This window comes from Rhinatrema bivittatum, chromosome 2 (assembly GCF_901001135.1).
Source record: "Rhinatrema bivittatum chromosome 2, aRhiBiv1.1, whole genome shotgun sequence".
Lineage (NCBI taxonomy): Eukaryota > Metazoa > Chordata > Amphibia > Gymnophiona > Rhinatrematidae > Rhinatrema > Rhinatrema bivittatum.
Genome location: NC_042616.1, coordinates 272,868,572 through 272,887,614, shown reverse-complemented (window position 1 = coordinate 272,887,614; position 19,043 = coordinate 272,868,572). Strand labels below are relative to the sequence as shown.

The 19,043-nt window shown below is 43.6% G+C and overlaps 1 protein-coding gene across 1 annotated transcript in view; it reads left to right on the top strand.

Moving 5' to 3' along the window:
- Nucleotides 1-19,043, top strand: part of LOC115084539 (mediator of RNA polymerase II transcription subunit 1-like) — a 200,022-nt gene that overhangs the window by 178,968 nt on the left and 2,011 nt on the right. The gene's annotated exons all lie outside the window — the stretch shown is intronic.

Sequence of the window (19,043 nt, the reverse complement as noted above, 5' to 3'; positions counted from 1 at the left end):
TGATTGTGAGAAATTGCAGGAAGACCTTTTGGGAATGGATATCCAAATGGCAGATGAAATTTAATATGGACAAGTGCAAAATGATACACATAGGGAAAAGTAACCCACATTTTAGTTACATGATGTGAGGTTCCATGTTAGGAGGTACAATCCAGGAAAACATCTAGGCGTCATCCTTGCTCATAGAAACAAATATAACATAGAAACATAGAAATGGGGATCTCTCAAATATTACTCGTAAAGTGTTCTCCAGACCTTCTTGTTTAGTAAATATTTAATTTTCTCCTATGGTGTCTAGCCCTACTCCTGTTGATGCTAAAATTATGTTAATGCTCAATCTATTAGGAAAAAGTTTTCAATTAATTTATGACCTAATTCTTATGGAGAAACCAGAATTTTTTGTGTTACTGAGAGTTGGCTTTTGGATTCTGATCTGGTTACTCTAAATCAGATCTGTCCTCTAGGTTACACCTTTATTTCACAGCCACGTACCAAAGGTAGAGGGGGTGGTTTACTTATAATATATAAAGAATCGTGGAATCTTAAATCCCAAAATCTTAGTGGGAATTCTATGCAACAATTACTTCTTGTGTATACTTCAGGTTTCTCTATCTGCCTTTTCTATTGTCCGCCTAAACTGTTACATTACAATTTGTCCTTGCTTTTTGAACAAGTTGATTTAAATAACATATAAGGTGATTTTAATTTACCTTTTAACTTTATGGCACATGACAATCAAGTAAATTTGTTTGACATCCTTTCCTCCTTGGGCTGGTCACAATTAGTTCATAGTCCTATGCATCGGTTAGGAAATATCTTGGATCTTGTTTTCATAAATAATTCATTCTTGCAATATTCTGCCTGATCTCTTAAAATAACGGATGTTCCATGGTCTGATCATGCACTAATTAATTTTTTGATTGTCTGGCCAAAAGACTTTAAAAATTCTGCTAAACCATATCCACAAGTTAAGAGACTGTTACGCGTGCCGGCCGCAGCAGACCCGCGGCTCGGCCCCCACACCTCTCTCAAGCGAATCCAGTGCCTGGTCCCTCGTCCCTGGCGGCGGTAGGCTGCTGGCTCCATCCTCGGGCCGCCCCTGGTGCCTCTGGCTCAGCTACAGATCCTTGTGCTTTGCCTCTCCACATGGCCCACAGAGAGACGCCGCCACTCAGCGCCACACCACTCCCTAGGCACACGCGCGCGCATCACTGTGTCTTAAGTAGGGCCTGCAGCAGGAACAGAGCCGCGCTCCCAGATGACGACAGCGGAGCTCTAGTACTTAAGCCTGGGCTCCGCTCCCTAGGATTGCCTTTGCAACAGGTTTTCACGCTGGTCATGTACTCCGTTGCCTCCTGGTGATTCTCCTTTATTCCTAGTTCCTGATCCTCACTGACTGCTGTTCCTGGTTCCTGTGTTCTTGATCCTCCACCTATTCCCTGATTGCCTCCTAGGACTTTAACTTCCGCTTTGCCTGACTACTCCGTTGCCTCTCTCCAGACCCAGACCTCTGCATTGCCTGACTACTCCGTTGCCTCTCTCCAGACCTCTGCGATGCCTGACCACTCTGTTGCCTCTCTCCAGACCCAGACCACTGCGTTGCCTCTCTCCAGACCCAGACCGCTGCGTTGCCTGACTACTCCATTGCCTCTCTCCAGACCCAGACTGCTGCGTTGCCTGACCACTCTGTTGCCTCTCTCCAGACCCAGACCGTGGCGTTGCCTGACCACTCTGTTGCCTCTCTCCAGACCCAGACCTCTGCGTTGCCTGACTACTCCATTGCCTCTCTCCAGACCCAGACCGCTGCGTTGCCTCTCTCCAGACCCAGACCTCTGCGTTGCCTGACTACTCCATTGCCTCTCTCCAGACCCAGACCTCTGCATTGCCTGACTACTCCATTGCCTCTCTCCAGACCCAGACCTCTTGACCCCTAGATCCTGTACATTAAAACATGGATTTATTTTTATGTTATCAGAAAAATTCAATGTGGGAATACTGCTAAAGTGACATTTGCGTTCAAGCAATAAAATTTCTGTTTTATCGGTATTTAAAACTAATCGTAAGTGCTGAAGTAATTTTTTTATTGCAGAAATATAAATTTTTATAAGTTCTAAGGTGTCTTCTATGGTATGGTTGTATAGGAACTAAAAATTGAATGTCATTTGCATACACACAAAATTTCAGACCTAACCCGTTTAAAAAAATGACAAATAGGTAAAACATACACATTAAAAAGTGATGCAGATAAGGTGGATCCTTGGGGGACACCTGTGGCAAGAGAAACTTTTTCAGAGGTAACGGTATTGATTTTTACTTGCTATGACCGGTTGCTAAGGAAAGAAGAGAACCAGTTGAAAACTAGACCACTTATTCCGATCTCTGACAAACGTTTCAATAGAATAACATGATCTACCATGTCGAACATGGATGACAAATCTAACAAGACTAAAAAAAAACTTTTTCCAGCATCGAAACCTCTTAAAACTGTGTCCATCAAGGCAATAAGTAGTATTTTGGTGTTAAAATTTTTTTCTAAATCCATATTGATTTGGAAATAAGATATTAGCTTCCAAGTATGCATCAAGTTGTTTTTGTGTTACTTTTCCAGGATTTTTGCTAAGAAAGGTAGAATAGAGATAGGCCTGTAATTGCTCAATTGGGTATTATCTGACTTAGGTTTTTTTAATATTGGTTTAATTATGGCATTTTTCAATATGTCAGGTACCACATCTTCTTTTAATGATGCATTCACTATATTGGTAACTGCTGGTAATGCCAACGTACGTGCGTACGTGCCAACCCCCGATTTTATAACATGCGCACATGTTATACAATCGGGCGTCCATGTGTGCACGCCAGGTAGCGCGTGCACATGAACACCTGCACGTAGCTTTTAAAATTTATCCCACTATGTTGTCATTATCAGTTGGACACTGATAACTGGGAAGTGATGGTCTCTGTGCATATAATGCCCTTTGCATGTTCTCCTTATTCCTTTATTAGGAAATCCTCAACTGCTAAAATGATCGTACATCTCTGAAGCCTATCTTTTATACGCCCACACATCCTGACAAATCCTACGAAGGTTTAAGAACTAGCTGACCGGGAGACTGTCTCTTAGATTACAGAAATGAGTGTTACTAAAAAAACAATTCTGGTCTCTCAGCTTATGAAACAATGAATGATCTTGTTTCATTATTGCGAAAACTAAAAATGAAATCTGTTGTGAATGGCTTTGCATAGAAAATCGCAAACTTAGTTTCTGGTATTCAACCACTGTAAAAAATCATGTAGTTTCTCTAACAACAAAGTCCAAATAAGCTGTAATGAGTGATGGCTCTGTCAAAATCATTTGTTGCATTTTGATGTATGTTAGCTGACTGTGGCCAGCGTTTCACTTTTATGCTGCATCAGGGCTAAGTTTAAGGCTTGTTCAACTGGCAGCTTGTTTCAAATGGCCCATCTCCTTTGGAAAGTTTCTATATACACATTCTGGACTTCGAAGTGAGGATCTTGTGGACTTTACCAAAGAAAAGTGCTGTTATGCATTAATTCCCTGCTAAAATTTAAGAAACCAAAATTAGAAATCTAGGCCTTGATATTCAGCGCTGGCCATTTAAGTAAGTTAACCAGATATGACTAATCTGGCTCAGTTACACTGATATTCAGCAACGTAGCTATGCCGCTGAATATATGTGTATATTTGCACACTTCACCGGATAAGTCTTCCCAGCTAAGTTTAGACCTGTTCTATGGGGCATCTAAGCTTAGACAAACATTATGCCAGATATTGGTAGTTATACGTAAAAGTTAGATGTGGATCTCACTACGCCCCTGATTTGCTCAGAATGCTTCTAGTTTTTAAACATTTATCTTTTAGCTGTATAAGGAACGAGTATGGCTAAGTGACGGATGCTGAACGGATGCGCATATTTAGTGGGCGTTACTTAGCTGTATAAGTCCCGCTTATCCAGCTAAATAGCAGTGATCACACTTTGAATAGTGGGCCCCAAATGATTAATTCAGCTTTTAAGGACAAGTTTTGTTTTCAATATATTTTGCGATGCACAGTTTAGATTTCGGAAATGGGGACAACAAAGAATAAATGCATAGCTCAAACTTGGAAGTGGTATAGCCACAAGGAATACATCACAAGGATATAGTATGCTGAAATGAAAAAGCACAAATTTGAGCTTTTGCCCTGACATAGCTTAGCTATCCTGCGGAATGTTGCCAACGTCGGCTTTCTCTTAAATTAGGCATTCCTTGAAATTGCTACAAGCAGAGGCTGGAACAGATTGTTTCATAAAGACTGTGTTATAAAGATAAGTAAAAAATCTTTAAAGAAAACACTTAACATCAGTAGCTGATCTGTCTCTGATTAACTATTAAGAAGTGGAATGCAATGTGCTATAAAGAATATGCCACTAAGTTAGTGGAGTCAGCAAAACATTTGAAATTAGTTTGCAGTACTGGGCATGCTATTGCTCTTTTAGAAAAATTGAAAATGATAAAGTTATTTGGAAATAAAGATTTTCTATATAAAAATAAAAAATACTTTTTCAGACTGGTTGTTGCACCAACTAGTTTGAGATTCAGCCTGTGGCATTTTCCACCAGTACTGAGGTCTTTTCCTCTCAGATTAAAATATGTTTTTAGATTGAAATTCTGAAAAATTCATTTTCAGGAGCTATAGCAAGCAAAAATATTCATACTGGCAATTTTGTTGGAATGGGTATCGAGGAATAAAAAAAAAAAAAAGATATACACATACAGACATACATATCTTGATTCAATTTAAAAAAACAAAAAATAAATCCCAAAATTGAGAAAATAATTTTTTTTTAAGATTAGCAATAAAGACACAATTCTTTATATATACAAATAATCTGAGATGGTGGGGGTTTGAACTTACGATTACATCAGTCAGTATGCCTATTGTGAACTTCCATGTGCATACTTACCATCTGAGGTTCTTTCCTCCTTAATTACAAATTAGCTCGTGCACTCAAAATTATTTTGAATGGTGAAGTTTTATAAGGTCCAACAAACCTTACTTAATGGATACAAGTGAAGTTTCAAATTAATTAACTTTGGGAATTTGGATTGCATTGATTTAATATTTCCAATAGCTTGCTTCATTGGACATTTCTTTACATAGCAAGAGGGGTAAAGTGGCATTGAAAGTGGCACGGAGACCCTAAAGCACCATGAAAGTTAAAGAGCAGTCACCGACAATGGCAAAAGCATCTCAAGGCTCCAAATGAGGGGAAAAGGGCTCCCACAGCTGTGGCATGAAGACTCGATATACTAATAGAGGTACAAAGTAGCATGAACAGATAAAGGTACCATGAACAGGGAACATGGCAGGAAAAAAACCCAAGGCACCAATAGAGCAGCAATTCCTAGTCTCTCTTTTTTTTTTTTTTTTGTGTTCTGGCACCAAAATTGGTACAAAGCCCTGGGCAGGGAGAAGCTAGTTGAAATCTCTGGAGGAGGCCTGATTTAGTTTCCCTTCAGCATCATTTGGGGAAGGGAATGGAGCGTCAGGCTTGAGGATGGTATCCTCTTTGCTGTGGTATAATCCATCAAGGGCTAAATACTGGATGAGACCAATAGTCAGAACTGTAAAGGAAAGGAATTTGAAGTAATAGTCCAAGAGGGCATGAAACTGTTAAAAGTAACACTATATAAGGCTTGTATAAAGCTTCATATTGTTACAGCAAGGCCAACAGTCAACAAGTACCATAAGGGAATTTGAAAATAACCATGAGAGCTGGAGCAGAGGGAGAACTACCCAGAAGTACAAAGAGAAGCTTGAAACAGCAGCACTAGTGTTAAAACCACAATTAGCGTGTGCCACTGCCAAGCATTCTGTCTGGCTATGCCTATGTAGTGTATAGCAGTTATAGACTTCAATATTACAGCCAGTACCTGTGTCACAGTGTGTGTGCATAAATGTCTCACACAGATTGTATATGTGTGCTGCCTCTTTTTTTTTTTTGGGGCAAAAAAACTCCTCTAAAATGGAGAAAAACAGGTAAGGTTCAGGCTGGTGTTCATCATAAGTAGTCTCTGGAGCTAATAGCTTCAAATTGGAAGATTAGACTGCAGTGTAGAGTGAGATAGAATCTGCAAAACCCCTGAGGTGTAGCATCAGAGGTATGGCAGCAAAGCAGAGTATGTATATGGCAAACAGTATGGAGGTTTCACAACTCCTAAGGCATAGAGTGGAGTGTGTGTGTGTTTGTTTGTGACCAACCTAAACTGTTTGGGAGTGCATGCTAAGTACTGCAGCATACTCACTGTCTCAACTGGTTTGTATAGCAGTTAGTATTAAAAGTGGTACTGGTGAAGACTCTACAATATATTAATATATTGTCACAACCAAAACCTCAGTAACCAGAATTTCAAATTCCACCTTTCCACTGTGAGGAAAGGTGAGGATGGAATGGTAATGGACAGAAGAATGGCAGAAGCAAAGGAGATTTGAACAGCTTTTCTAAATTGATTAACAATTAATATAATGATCCCTTCCAGTTATTACTGTACTAGTTCCATTAATATCAGGGTTAGTCACCTTAACCTTCAAATACATTAGTCCAAAAAATGGCAAATAAGAAGCTTATTATAAAATAAACTCCAGAATTGTCCTAGTCAGAATATTCCAATAAACAGGCCAGTTACATAAAAAATAAAAGTTCTGTTTTTGAGAGTTAAATAATTCACTTACCATGATAATTTTGGCTTTCTCCCTGGTTTGCACCAAGGGATACGCAAAGGAGTACAGCCCTTCAGTATATCCCACCATTTAATCTGCCTTTAATCCCATTGAACCATGTAGTGCTGCTGCCACTATGGCTGAGCTCATTTTTATTCTCCCATATCTGTTCCATCAGGTACCCATATACTGCCATGACCTTGATATACATAAAAGCACTATTGCTTGTTAAGGGATGCAAGTAATATAGTTTCTAAAACTTCTAACCCTTCTGAAAGTTGCAATTCACTACAAATCTGAGCAGCCTCCAAAGCTGCTGACTCTTTTTGCATTCAGTCACTACTAACAAAAGTCCACCTTCTCCATTCTTTACATTCTTTACCTCATCTGCCATTCTGTCATCTGCACTGTCCACTGCTCTTAAACTCTTCTTCTCATCCAGCCATCTCCACTTTCCCTGACAGCATCTCATCCTTGTCACTGTCGTGTCCCACCTCTACCTTCCTTCTATAAATTCTTCTGCTCTTCCTCCTCTCAGCTTGTGAGATCCCAATATTGGACTCCCAATGTATCTCTCTCTCTCTCTGTCTGTCTGTCTGTGCTGTTGGGACTGCTGCTCTCCCCCTCCTGTAGGTTTCAACTCCTTTTTCCACCTCAGTCCCACTTCCTTCTTTTGGGGCCTACTCATCTGCCTATTCACTCCACTAACTCTCCAAGTAGCTATCAATTATCAACCCGTTGATATATCTACCTCCTCCTTTCTCATCAACTTCAATTCTTGACTTTCCTTCTTTGACCCATCTTCCTCTTTCCTTATTCTTGGTGACTTCATCCTCCATGTTAATAACCTTCTGACTCTTATGCCTCAATCCTTTCCTTAACCTCCTCTTTGAATCTGCAACTCCATTCTATCACTCCTACTCATAAACCTGGCCAGTGCCTTGACCTAGTCCTTTCCTCCGGCTGCTATCTCTGACTTCTCCACCTCAGTTCTTCCTGTTTCAGACCATTATCTGATAACTTTCACATTATATCACCCTACCCCACTGCCTCCTCCAACACCTTCAGAAATCTCCGGGTTGTTAACCCTTGAATCCTCTCCACTACTGTTTAATCTCTGATTTCTTCCATTGCATGGTCTATTAATGAAGCAATTTCTTCTTAGAACACTATATTTTCCTCTGCTTTAGACACTCTCTTGCTTTTCCTCTTACCCATCAAGTAAGGTGTACCAAATCTCAGTCTTGGCTCATTCCTGTGTCCACTCTACAGAACAATTCTGGTTAAAAATCTGTACCCATGCAGACTTCATACGTTTCAGTTCATGCTGGTTTCCTTCCAGTCTGCTATTTCACTTGCCAAGGAAGACTTCTGCATCCATCTTACAAACTCATTTGCAGTGAATCCTTGTTGTCTCTCTGCCACACGCAATTCTCTTCTACAGCTTTCTTTGCCTCCCTCCCCTCTGCCCAGACTATGGCTGACTACTTCCATGACAAGATTCACAAAATTAGTCTCAACCAAGTCACCTCTATTATCTTCTTCTCACACTTCTCTCTTCTACCTTTCCCCTGGCTTAGCCCTCTACCACTTTCTACTCCTTTTCTGAAATCACAGTGGAGAAAACTGCCCATCTTCTCTCCTCCTCCAAACTCACTACTTGCTTTTCTGACCCCATTCCTATTCAGCTTCTCAGCTCTATTTCCACTGCAGTCATCCCTTCCATCAGTCACATCCTTAATCTATTACTTTCAACTGTTACTTTTTCTGCTGCCTCCAAACATGCTATGATTACACCACTCCAAAACCCTCACTGGACCCTACTTGCCCTGCCAATTATTCTCCCATTTCCCTCCTCCCTTTTGCTTCCATTTTTTTACCCACTCCATACTGGCTTCTGCCATCTACACTCTACAGAAACAGCCCTTGCCAAAGACTCTAACCTGTTTATGACTAAAACCAAAGGCCTTTATTCAGTTCATATTCTGCTTGACCTATATGCTGCTTTTGACACTATTGATCACCATCATACTCTGTCTTCATTTGGATTTTGGGATCTGTCCTGTCTTTGTTCTCTTCTTTCCTCTCCTGTCATGCAGCTTCTTCTGGAGGATCCTCTTCCACTGCCATATGCTCCCTCCTTTGGGTACTTTTTTTTTTAATTTTTTTATATGAGCAACAATTTCTTTAAACCAACAATTTGTGAGTGCCATTATTAACATTGCATTTCTGTATGTAGCACAAAGAAAATATGTGAGCAACTATGTAAAACCTGTGAGCGATGCTTCAAAATGATGAGCACTGAACAATCACTCAAGTGCTTAGCTTACAGGGAACTATGCTGCCATACTACTATCAATTGATGTGCCTCAAGGTTTTTTCCTGGGTCCTCTTCCTTTCTCTCTGTATACTAATTCCCTTGGCGCTCTAATTTCCTTTCATGGATTTCAATGCTATCTTTATGATGATTCCCAGATTTACTTCTCTGTCAGAGATTTCATCAGTAATCCAGTCCCAGATCTCAACTTGCTTGTCTGACATTCCCTGGTTGATCCACCACCACTTTAAATTCAACATGGTCAAGATAGAGCTCCTTATCTTCTCCCAGCCCACTTCCCCTTTTCCTCCTTTCTCTCTTTCTATGGATGACAATCTCCTAATCCCCTCATCTTCTAACCTTGCAGTCATCGTAGACTCCTCTCTCTCTCTCTCCCCTTCTCTACATATATCAAAAACACAGCTAAAATGTTCCATTTCTTTCTCTATAACTTCACCAAAATCTGTGCCTTCCTTTCTGAACACATGACAACACTCATCCACTCTCTCATCATCTCCTACTTAGTCTATTGCAACCTGCATCAAAATGGCAGATGAAATTTAATGTGGATAAGTGCAAGGTGATGCATATAGGGAAAAATAACCCATGCTATAGTTACACAATGTTAGGTTCCATATTAGGTGCTACTACCCAAGAAAGAGATCTAGGCGTCATAGTGGATAATATATTGAAATGGTTGGTTCAGTGTGCTGCAGCAGTCAAAAAAGCAAACAGAATTTTGGGAATTATTAGAAAGGGAATGGTGAATAAAATGGAAAATGTCATAATGCCTCTGTATCGCTCCATGGTGAGACCGCACCTTTAATACAGTTTACAATTCTGGTTGCCGCATCTCAAGAAAGATATAATTGCGATGGAGAAGGTACAGACAAGGGCTACCAAAATAAGGGGAATGGAACAGCCCCCTATGAAGAAAGACTAAAGTGGTTAGGAATTTTCAGCTTGGAGAAGAGACGCCTGAGAGGGGATATGATAGAGGTATTTAAAATCATGAGAGGTCTAGAACGGGTAGATGTGAATCGGTTATTTACTCTTTCGGATAATAGAAAGACTAGGGGGCACTCCATGAAGTTAGCATGTGGCACATTTAAAACTAATTGGAGAAAGTTCTTTTTCACTCATAGCACAATTAAACTTTGGAATTTGTTGCCAGAGGATGTGGTTAGTGCAGTTAGTATAGCTGTGTTTAAAAAAGGATTGGATAAGTTCTTGGAGGAGAAGTCCATTACCTGCTATTAATTAAGTTGACTTAGAAAATAGCCACTGCTATTACTAGCAATGGTAACATGGAATAGACTTAGTTTTTGGGTACTTGCCAGGTTCTTATGGCCTGGATTGGCCACTGTTGGAAACAGGATCGCTGGGCTTGATGGACCCTTGGTCTGACCCTGTATGGCATGTTCTTATGTACAGGTCTCTCAGTGAGTAATCGTTCTCTACAATCCATCCAAAATTCAGCTGCGCAACGTATCTTATTGCCAAAGTCGCTACACCCATATAATTCCTTTTCTTAAGTCGCTACATTGGCTCTCTATCTGTTCCCTCATACAGTTCAAGCTCCTCTTACTTACCTACAAGAGCCTTCACTCTGCAGCTCCTCACTACCTTTCCTCTCATCTCTCTCTACATCCCTCATGTGCGCTCCTCTCATCAGGCAATACATTATCTATGCCCTTCTTCTCTACCACCTATTACTGACTCCATGCTTTCTTCCTGGCTGCACAATATGCTTGGATTAGACTTCCTGAGCTGGTGTGTCATGTTCTCTCTTGCCTTATATAAAACCAGTCTAATACCCCCATGTTTTTGAGGCTTTTAAAATCTTAACCCTTATAGTCCCACTTATAGTCTCATTAATTTTTAACCAATTTCTTAATAAATGAAATTCCTAGAATCTTTTGCCCTATATGTTTGTTTTGATTAGATTATAAGCTCTACCAAGAAGGGACAGTCTCTTATGTTGTACAGTATTGTGTACATCAAGTAGCACTGTAGAAATGTTTAGTAGTAGTAGTTGTGAAGGAATGGTCATGTGATCACATATTGGTCTCTGTTATACAGAATTGCCTACTCTTAGCTTGCTGAGCACATCAAGCAAAACTGACTGATATATAGGGGTAACCTGCACAGCACAGCAGATACCACCATGGGAAGTTTTCTGGGCAGACTGGATGGACCATTGGTCCTTTTCTGCCATCATTTCTATGTTCTTTGAAAAATGTGATTATTATAGGAGATTCTAATATCCACATGAATAAATATCTTCAAAAATATGTAAACCAGGTGCTATCTTTGACCTCTTCACTGGCACATTACACGCATGGTAGATATTCTCACTCATATTGCCAGGTATGCGTTCAGTCCATGTTGTGCCTGATTCCTGAATAGCAGGAATTGGCATTTTAGGTCTGCATGCAAAGAGGTAGATCTTCAAAAAATACGCGCGCGCAAACAAAAGTACACCAGATTTTATAAGATACGCGCATATCCGCGCGCATCTTATAAAATCCGGGGTCAGCATGCACAAGGCTGCGCAAAATCGACAGCCTGTGCGCGCCGAGCCGCGCAGCCTGCCTCCGTTCCCTCCGAGGCCGCTCCGAAATCGGAGTGGCCTTGGAGGGAACTTTCCTTCCGCGTCCCCCCACCTTCCCCTCCCTTCCCCTATCTACCCCACCCCCCAGCCCTACCTAAATCCCCCCTACCTTTGTTGGGCAAGTTACGCCTGCTTGAAGCAGGCGTAACTTGTGCGTGCGCCGCCCCGGCATCCCCCGGCACAGGCCGCAGTGCCGGGGGACTCGGGCCCGCCCCCGGACACGCCCCCTCCCGCCCCTTTTAGGAAGCCCCGGGACTTACGTGTGTCCCGGGGCTTTGTGCGCACCGGTGGCCTATGCAAAATCGGCATGCGTAAATCCGGGAGGATTTATGCGTGTAGGGGTTTTAAAATCTACCCCAAAGAGGTTCCCTGGACCGACCATTATGTAATGAAATTTAAGTAGTAATTTAACAGACATTGTGACCTGTCGATTAATAGAGCAAAAATCATAGAGGCCCTCTAGGTGTGTCAGCATTTGAATCACACTACTCACAATTCGTTACCATTGGAAGCTGACGGTGCAGAAAAATTAGTTGAATCTTGCAATTAGTCATTGTCCTTGGTTTTGAACAAGGTTGCCCCACTGAAAACCATTACTTTCCAAATTACTGCTCACAGTAATTCATTTTCAAGTGAATTCTTAGCCTGCGTGCTGAGCAAAAATGGCATTAACATAAAATTACAATAATTAAGTATATGTAGGACCATCTTGGTACAATATAAGAGATTGCTTAGAATAGCAAAAAAGTCCTTTATAACTACTAGAATTCAAAATTCCTTAAATCAATCACAGGATGTTTTTAAGACAATTAAATGGTTGCTCGAGAAAAAAAACAAATAAGGGAAAGTTGGCTTGTCCACTAGATTGTAAAGTTTTAGCTGCCTATTTTACAAGAAAAATCATTGTGCAAAGTCACTTTCAAGTCCACACTGGAACTGATTCTGAGGTGGTTCAGACCCTTCAATTTTTTTAAGCCACTGACCTCGCCACTTGATTCATGTTCACTCTGAATTTTTCAGAGTTTGAAGGATACATTTGTGGAGCTTATCAATATTATGAATGCTGCTACTGTGATATGCTCACTTCCTGCACCACTTAACAAAAAAGAAAAAAAGCTATTGTCTGCCATATAACAAATTGTGCATGTGAAATAAACAACCCAGACCATTAGACTTCTTTCAAACCTTCCAGCATTGGCTAAAATTACAGAAAGATATGTATTTTGTTAATTACAGGATTTTATAAATGAATATAATGTCCATGATTCTTAATGTGAGTTCATAGCAAGGCACAATACTGAAACGCTATTAGTTTTTCTGTATGAGATTTTCTGCTTTGAAAACATAAGGGAAGATCAGTGGTCTGCAGTGTTTTGGTACTTTATGCCATAAACATTCTTGGTCGATGAGTCAATAAGGGTAGGAGGAGGCGTTCTTACAGACCGGACATAAGTAAAACAGATGAAAATGTCTCCCATTCTGAGATTCTCAGCAGTCCCCCAAGAGCTGTCTGCAGTGCTATTTAATATTTATCTATATCCATTAGGGGAGACGTCATAAAATCCTATGGAGAGGGACCTTGGTTAAGAATTTCAATGCTATACCAAAAAAAAAAAAAAAATGTATTATTCACATTCTCTTCTTATAACATTGTAATTCCCAGGAGAAATAAAATTACTAAAAACAAAAGTTTCTACATATGAAATAAAATGGAAAATTTATGCAGAGGATATTCAGTTCTGTTTGCCAGTTGGATCCGTCCTCTGTTTTATCACTATTGTCAGATTGTATTACTGAAATAGGAAAGTGGGCGCAGGATAATAAACTAGCATTAAACCTTAAAAAAAAATACATTTAGATAAGCTGAGATGATCTTCCTTTTGATTTTGATGGCCTTATATTGAACAACCGGGCCTATCCTTTTTTGGCCAAGGTTTGAGATTTGGGATTTATTGACTTCTGTCACATTGCGACCTTTAAATTAATGTGGCATTAAAGTCAGCATTTTTTAAACTACTACTCCTTTGGCAACTTAAATATGTCATCAAAAAAGGAATTTTGCACTATGCTACAAGCATTGGTCCTAAGGTTTAGACTACTGCAATGCACTTTATGTAGATCTTCCCAGGGAGCAACTGCAAGTTCTAAAACTGGTTCAAAATGCTGGAGCTAGATTGATTACAGGCTATCTACCTTATAAATGGCCTGTGACCGACGGCCCGCAAATGCGCAGTAGAGCGCAGCTCTACTGCGCATGTGCGGGCAAGGACGTTGGTCAGAAAAAAATAATGGCGGTGGGGCCGCAGGAGCGGGAGGAGAAGCAGCGGCGCCGCGCGCGCGCGCGCGGTGCCGCTACTTCTCCTCCCCAGATCTGCCGGCAGATCTCGGGGGGGGGGTGTCACTCCCGCGCCCCCCCCCCCGAGATCTGCCGGCAGGAGCGGGAGGAGAAGCAGCGGTGCCGCTACTTCTCCTCCCGCTCCTGCCGGCAGATCTCGGGGGGGGGGCGCGGGAGTGACACCCCCCCCCCGAGATCTGCCGGCAGGAGCGGGAGGAGAAGCAGCGGTGCCGCTACTTCTCCTCCCCAGATCTGCCGGCAGATCTCGGGGGGGGGGGTGTCACTCCCGCGCCCCCCCCCCCGAGATCTGCCGGCAGGAGCGGGAGGAGAAGCAGCGGCGCCGCTACTTCTCCTCCCGCTCCTGCCGGCAGATCTCGGGGGGGGGGTGTCACTCCCGCGCCCCCCCCCCCGAGATCTGCCGGCAGGAGCGGGAGGAGAAGTAGCGGCACCGCTGCTTCTCCTCCCGCTCCTGCCGGCAGATCTCGGGGGGGGGGGTGTCACTCCCGCGCCCCCCCCCCCCGAGATCTGCCGGCAGATCTGGGGAGGAGAAGCAGCGGCGCCGCTCGCGCGCGGTGCCGCTACTTCTCCCCAGATCTGCCGGCAGATCTCGGGGGGGGGGGGGGTCACTGCCGCGCGCGCGCGCGGGAGTGACCCCCCCCGAGATCTGCCGGCAGGAGCGGGAGGAGTTAATGGAGCCGGGTGAGGGTTGCGGGAAGTCGCGCTTACGGCGCCGGGAGGAAATGGAGGTGGGTGAAGGGAGGGACTGAGTGGGAGGGAGGGAGAGGGGGACTGAGTGAGTGGGAGGGAGGGAGAGGGGGACTGAGTGGGAGGGAGAGGGGGGACTGAGTGGGAGGGAGTGAGGGAGAGGGGGGACTGAGTGAGAGGAGAGGGAGGGTGGGGAGGGGGATGGTGAAGAGTGAGGGGAGAGAGAATGAGGGGGAGGTGAGAGACAGAGGGATGTAGCCCGTTTTAACGGGCTTTACGGCTTGTTGTAAATTAAATGACAAATGTCAAATCTATATAAATAAAAATGTTAAATAGTTTGGACAAAATCGCTAATCTCAGAAACCACTGAACCGATTGCTTTCAAATTTGGACACAACCTTCATTTCGCATACAGGAAGGTTCTTCTGTACTTACATTACAGATATGTCACACCTGTGACAGGTAAAATAGGTTTAAAGATTTTTTCCAGAAAACAGCGACATCTGCTGGACGTAAGCACCATCTGTTGCACCTTACACTAACCCACGCTACACTAATTATTTCGCCAGTCCAGGTCCACGTTTCACTTCCATTTTAACACATTCGCTCACTTTTTTCGCCGGAAGATAACTTTCCTTTACAGATAAAATACACCCACCACCCTCCTCACACCCCCCACACACATGCCAAATTTATTTACTTCTCAGGCCCTCACAACACACACACAACCTGACAGAAGTCTGGGAGGCTCCAGCGGGGGGCCAGGACCGGTCCGGGCACATCTCCTGCACTACGGCTGTCGGCTGCCAGCAATCAACATGGCGCCGACGGCCCTTTCCCTTGCTATGCCACTCGGGGTCACCAATGGCGGCAGTAGCCCATGTGACATAGTAAGGGCGAGGGCCCCTCTGCACCATTTTCAGGACTGGCAGCCGGTGGACCTTTGCCCTTACTATGTCAGAGGACCTACCGCTGCCATTGCTCCACCCCACTGACATAGTAAGGGCAAAGGGCTGTTGGAACCCATTTCAGTGCTCGCGGCCGACGGACCAACGCCAATACATCGCTCCCGGACCGCTCCTGAACGCCCGCTCCACCGACTGACATTTTTATCAGGTCTTGGGGGGTCTGGAGGGTGGGGGGTGGTAATGAATTTATTGCGAACATCTTGGGGAGGGGTCACGAAGGGGGGGGCAGGTTTCATTTATTCAGCAACTCTGGGGGGGCAGGGGGGTGGCTACTGTTTTTCGCAGGGCTGGGGGGGGGGGCAGGAGAGTGTGGGGTGGTTAGTTTAAGAGAAGGTTTCTCATAGGGTTGTTTTTTGGGGGAAGGGGGAGGTTCACACACAAATACATACACTAAACTTGCACGATCTCGAGAACGCACCAAAATAGCCCTCCCCAGACCACAAAACAAATTTGGGAGTGCAAATTTGGTTAGGCACTCCCCTATTTGGCTACATAACGCGCACAGACGCCCAGGGACAGACCACATGTAGCACCAACAATTTTAATTTCCCAGGTCTTGGGAAGGGGCAGGAGGGTGGGGGTTATTATTTGATTTAAAGGGTTGGGATTGGGTTTTTTTTGGGGTGTGGGGGTTCCCACAGAAATAGAAAGACAAAGGTTTTCTGATCTGAAGGGTAGGCAGTAGGCGGGGGGAGGTGACAATGAGGGGGGAGGTGAGTGTCAGGGGAGGGAGAATGAGGGGGGAGGTGAGTGTGAGGGGAGAGAGTTGGAGTGGGGACAGGGGAGGGAAGGGGGGGGGGTGAGTGACCAAGGGGGAGGAGGATGAGTGACTGAGGTAAATGAGCAAGGGGAAGGGGGAGGGAGGGAAAAGAACCTGACTGCCACTGCAACGCGTGGCCGGGTACTGCTAGTATTGAATAAGAAAAGAAAAAGGAAAAAAAAAATCTGCCAGTAGGCAGCTTCCTCATTCAAACCTACAAAGGTTCAAAAACAAATAAGTCAGATTAAAATCACATAACTTCACCAGCTATTGTTTCATTAGTAAGGGTATAACAGGGGTCATTCAAAGATTCTTACTAAGGGGCTGTACTCCCTTCAGTGGTGAAACCCTTAGAAGTGAATTCACTTTCCCGGGTCAGATTGAATCTTAGCTTCACTGTCCTGGAACTGATGTCAGGTGATAGTCACTCAGCACTTGATTCCCAGTAGCAGCCAGATGCCAGCCCACAGCGGTTGAGAAAGTCACAGGAAGGGCACTGGAGATGTCTGAGAGAGGTCGCAGCACCATTAGGCAACTCTCAAGCTACTGCCTTTGCAAATAACATGGGACAAGAAGAAATTTCTCCTTTTGGGCTTGATTTAAGACAAGCGTTAGAAAAGGAGCAAGGGGTAAACCAAGTCTCTGGATGATAGGTTGTGAACACCCTGAAACTCAGGATGGGTATTGGAAAAAATGCCAGATTGTAGTGGCGGAAGTGCACCAAAGGCACTGAACTAAATGACAAGAAGTCTTTTTTTTTTTTTTTTTTTTCTTCAAAATGTATCGGGAGTGGAGGAGGTGGATCTCACCAGGTGTGCAAGTGAACCTTTCATGAGGGAGGGAAGAGGCAAGCGGTGGAATCATTGCTCCACACACTTAGCCTACCAGCTTCATATCTCTCGGCCACATCTGTCAGTGGCATAGAGCAGTTTCAATGTCAGAAGATAAAGAAGGAATGTGGCTTTAGCAAAGAGACTTTTGGCTGTAGTCTATAATAAAGTTAGTATTCTACTCGGCTATGAGCTGACCCAGGGATAAGGTGAAATTATCCCACCAGCCCTAGCTGCTAGATTGTGAGTTAACTTTTACACCACCTCTGAACTGGAGTTAAATTCCCAGCATTAAAAAAAATGTGTTAGACTGTCAGGCTTTGTGTGCACCTCTCTGCATAGGAGAGTAATGGCTAATATTTTGTCTTTTACATTGGATTTATGTGTGTGAGAGCTATCCTAAATGCACTTATTTGTGTGCAAATTTTATGCACGCAAAAATCTTCCCTGTATTGCAGGTAACGTACACAAACAAACTGTGCGTATATTTGGGACCTGTTCAGTGTACATAGCACAGTGCTCTTTATTGCGTTGGTCCCTAGGGAAGCAAAGGATGCTGCAAAGAGTAAATGAAAGGGAGAGAGGAAGTGATGTCACTACAGCCAGGAGGTTGTTGGATAGAGGACAGTGTTGCCAATTAAGGCATCTTTAAGCTGAAAGAAAAATCTCTTGGAAAAACTGAAAAGAGGTTATCTGATGAACCAAAAAAAAATCAAGAAACTTCCAGGGGAATCCTGCAAAGGGCAGGAATCTACCATGGAGATAGAACAGCCAGGAATATAGGGGCCCAATGGAGTAAGACCACCCGGGCCGATGCAGTAAAGTGTGCTCAGGTTGAGCGCACTGTTAGCCCCCGTTTGGCGTGCGTTTTCCATGTTGATGGGCCTATTAGTCGTTCCTGCGTGATACAGAAAGTAAAATGTGCAGCAAAGCCACACATTTTACTTTCAGAAATTAACGCCTGCCATAGGCAGGTGTTAATTTCTACCGGCACCGGGAAAGTGTACAGAAAAGCAGAAAAAACTGCTTTTCTGTACACCCTCCGACTTAATATCATAGCGATATTAAGTCGGAGGCCCCAAAAAATAAAAAAACTGCCTGCAGCTCGCGGGTTGGAAGACGGATGCTCAATTTTGCCGGCGTCCATTTTCCGAGCCCGTGGCTGTCAGCGGGTTCGAGAACTGACGCCGGTAAAATTGAACGTCAGCTGTCAAATCCACTGACAGCAGCCGGTTCTGTCAAAAAGGAGGTGCTAGGGACGCGCTAGTGTCCCTAGCGCCTCCTTTTACCGCGGGTCCTCATTTACATATTTTTTTTTTCTGAATCGCGCGCCCAGGAGATTGGCCTGGGCGTGTGCTGGGAGAGCGGGCGCTCACCAGCTCTCCTGCGGGGTTTTTCTGTATCGGCCCAACAGTGAGCCTAGAGTTACCATGCCAGGTAGGCATTGTCCTGTAACAAACTTGGAAATTCTGTAGCTTGAGGCCAGGCTTAGACAGTGGCAGGTTATAGCTTTAAAGAGAGTTTTAGGTTGTATAGAATTTTACGCCAGCTTGTAAATAAGCACCTGCTAATAATCTATGGAACACTACTGTCTCAAGAAATAACCCGTGTTAGTTATGAAGAAACAAGGCCAGAAAAGGAGGAGAGAATACTGTTGCTGCAAGTATGGCCTTATTGCTTGGTGGTTTTGGGCTGTTTAGCAAGCTATGGTCCACAAAAGAACATGAGCAATATGGGCAGTGTGACCGCTTTTGTCAATAAGAGGAGATCAAAAATTGAATAAATATGGAATC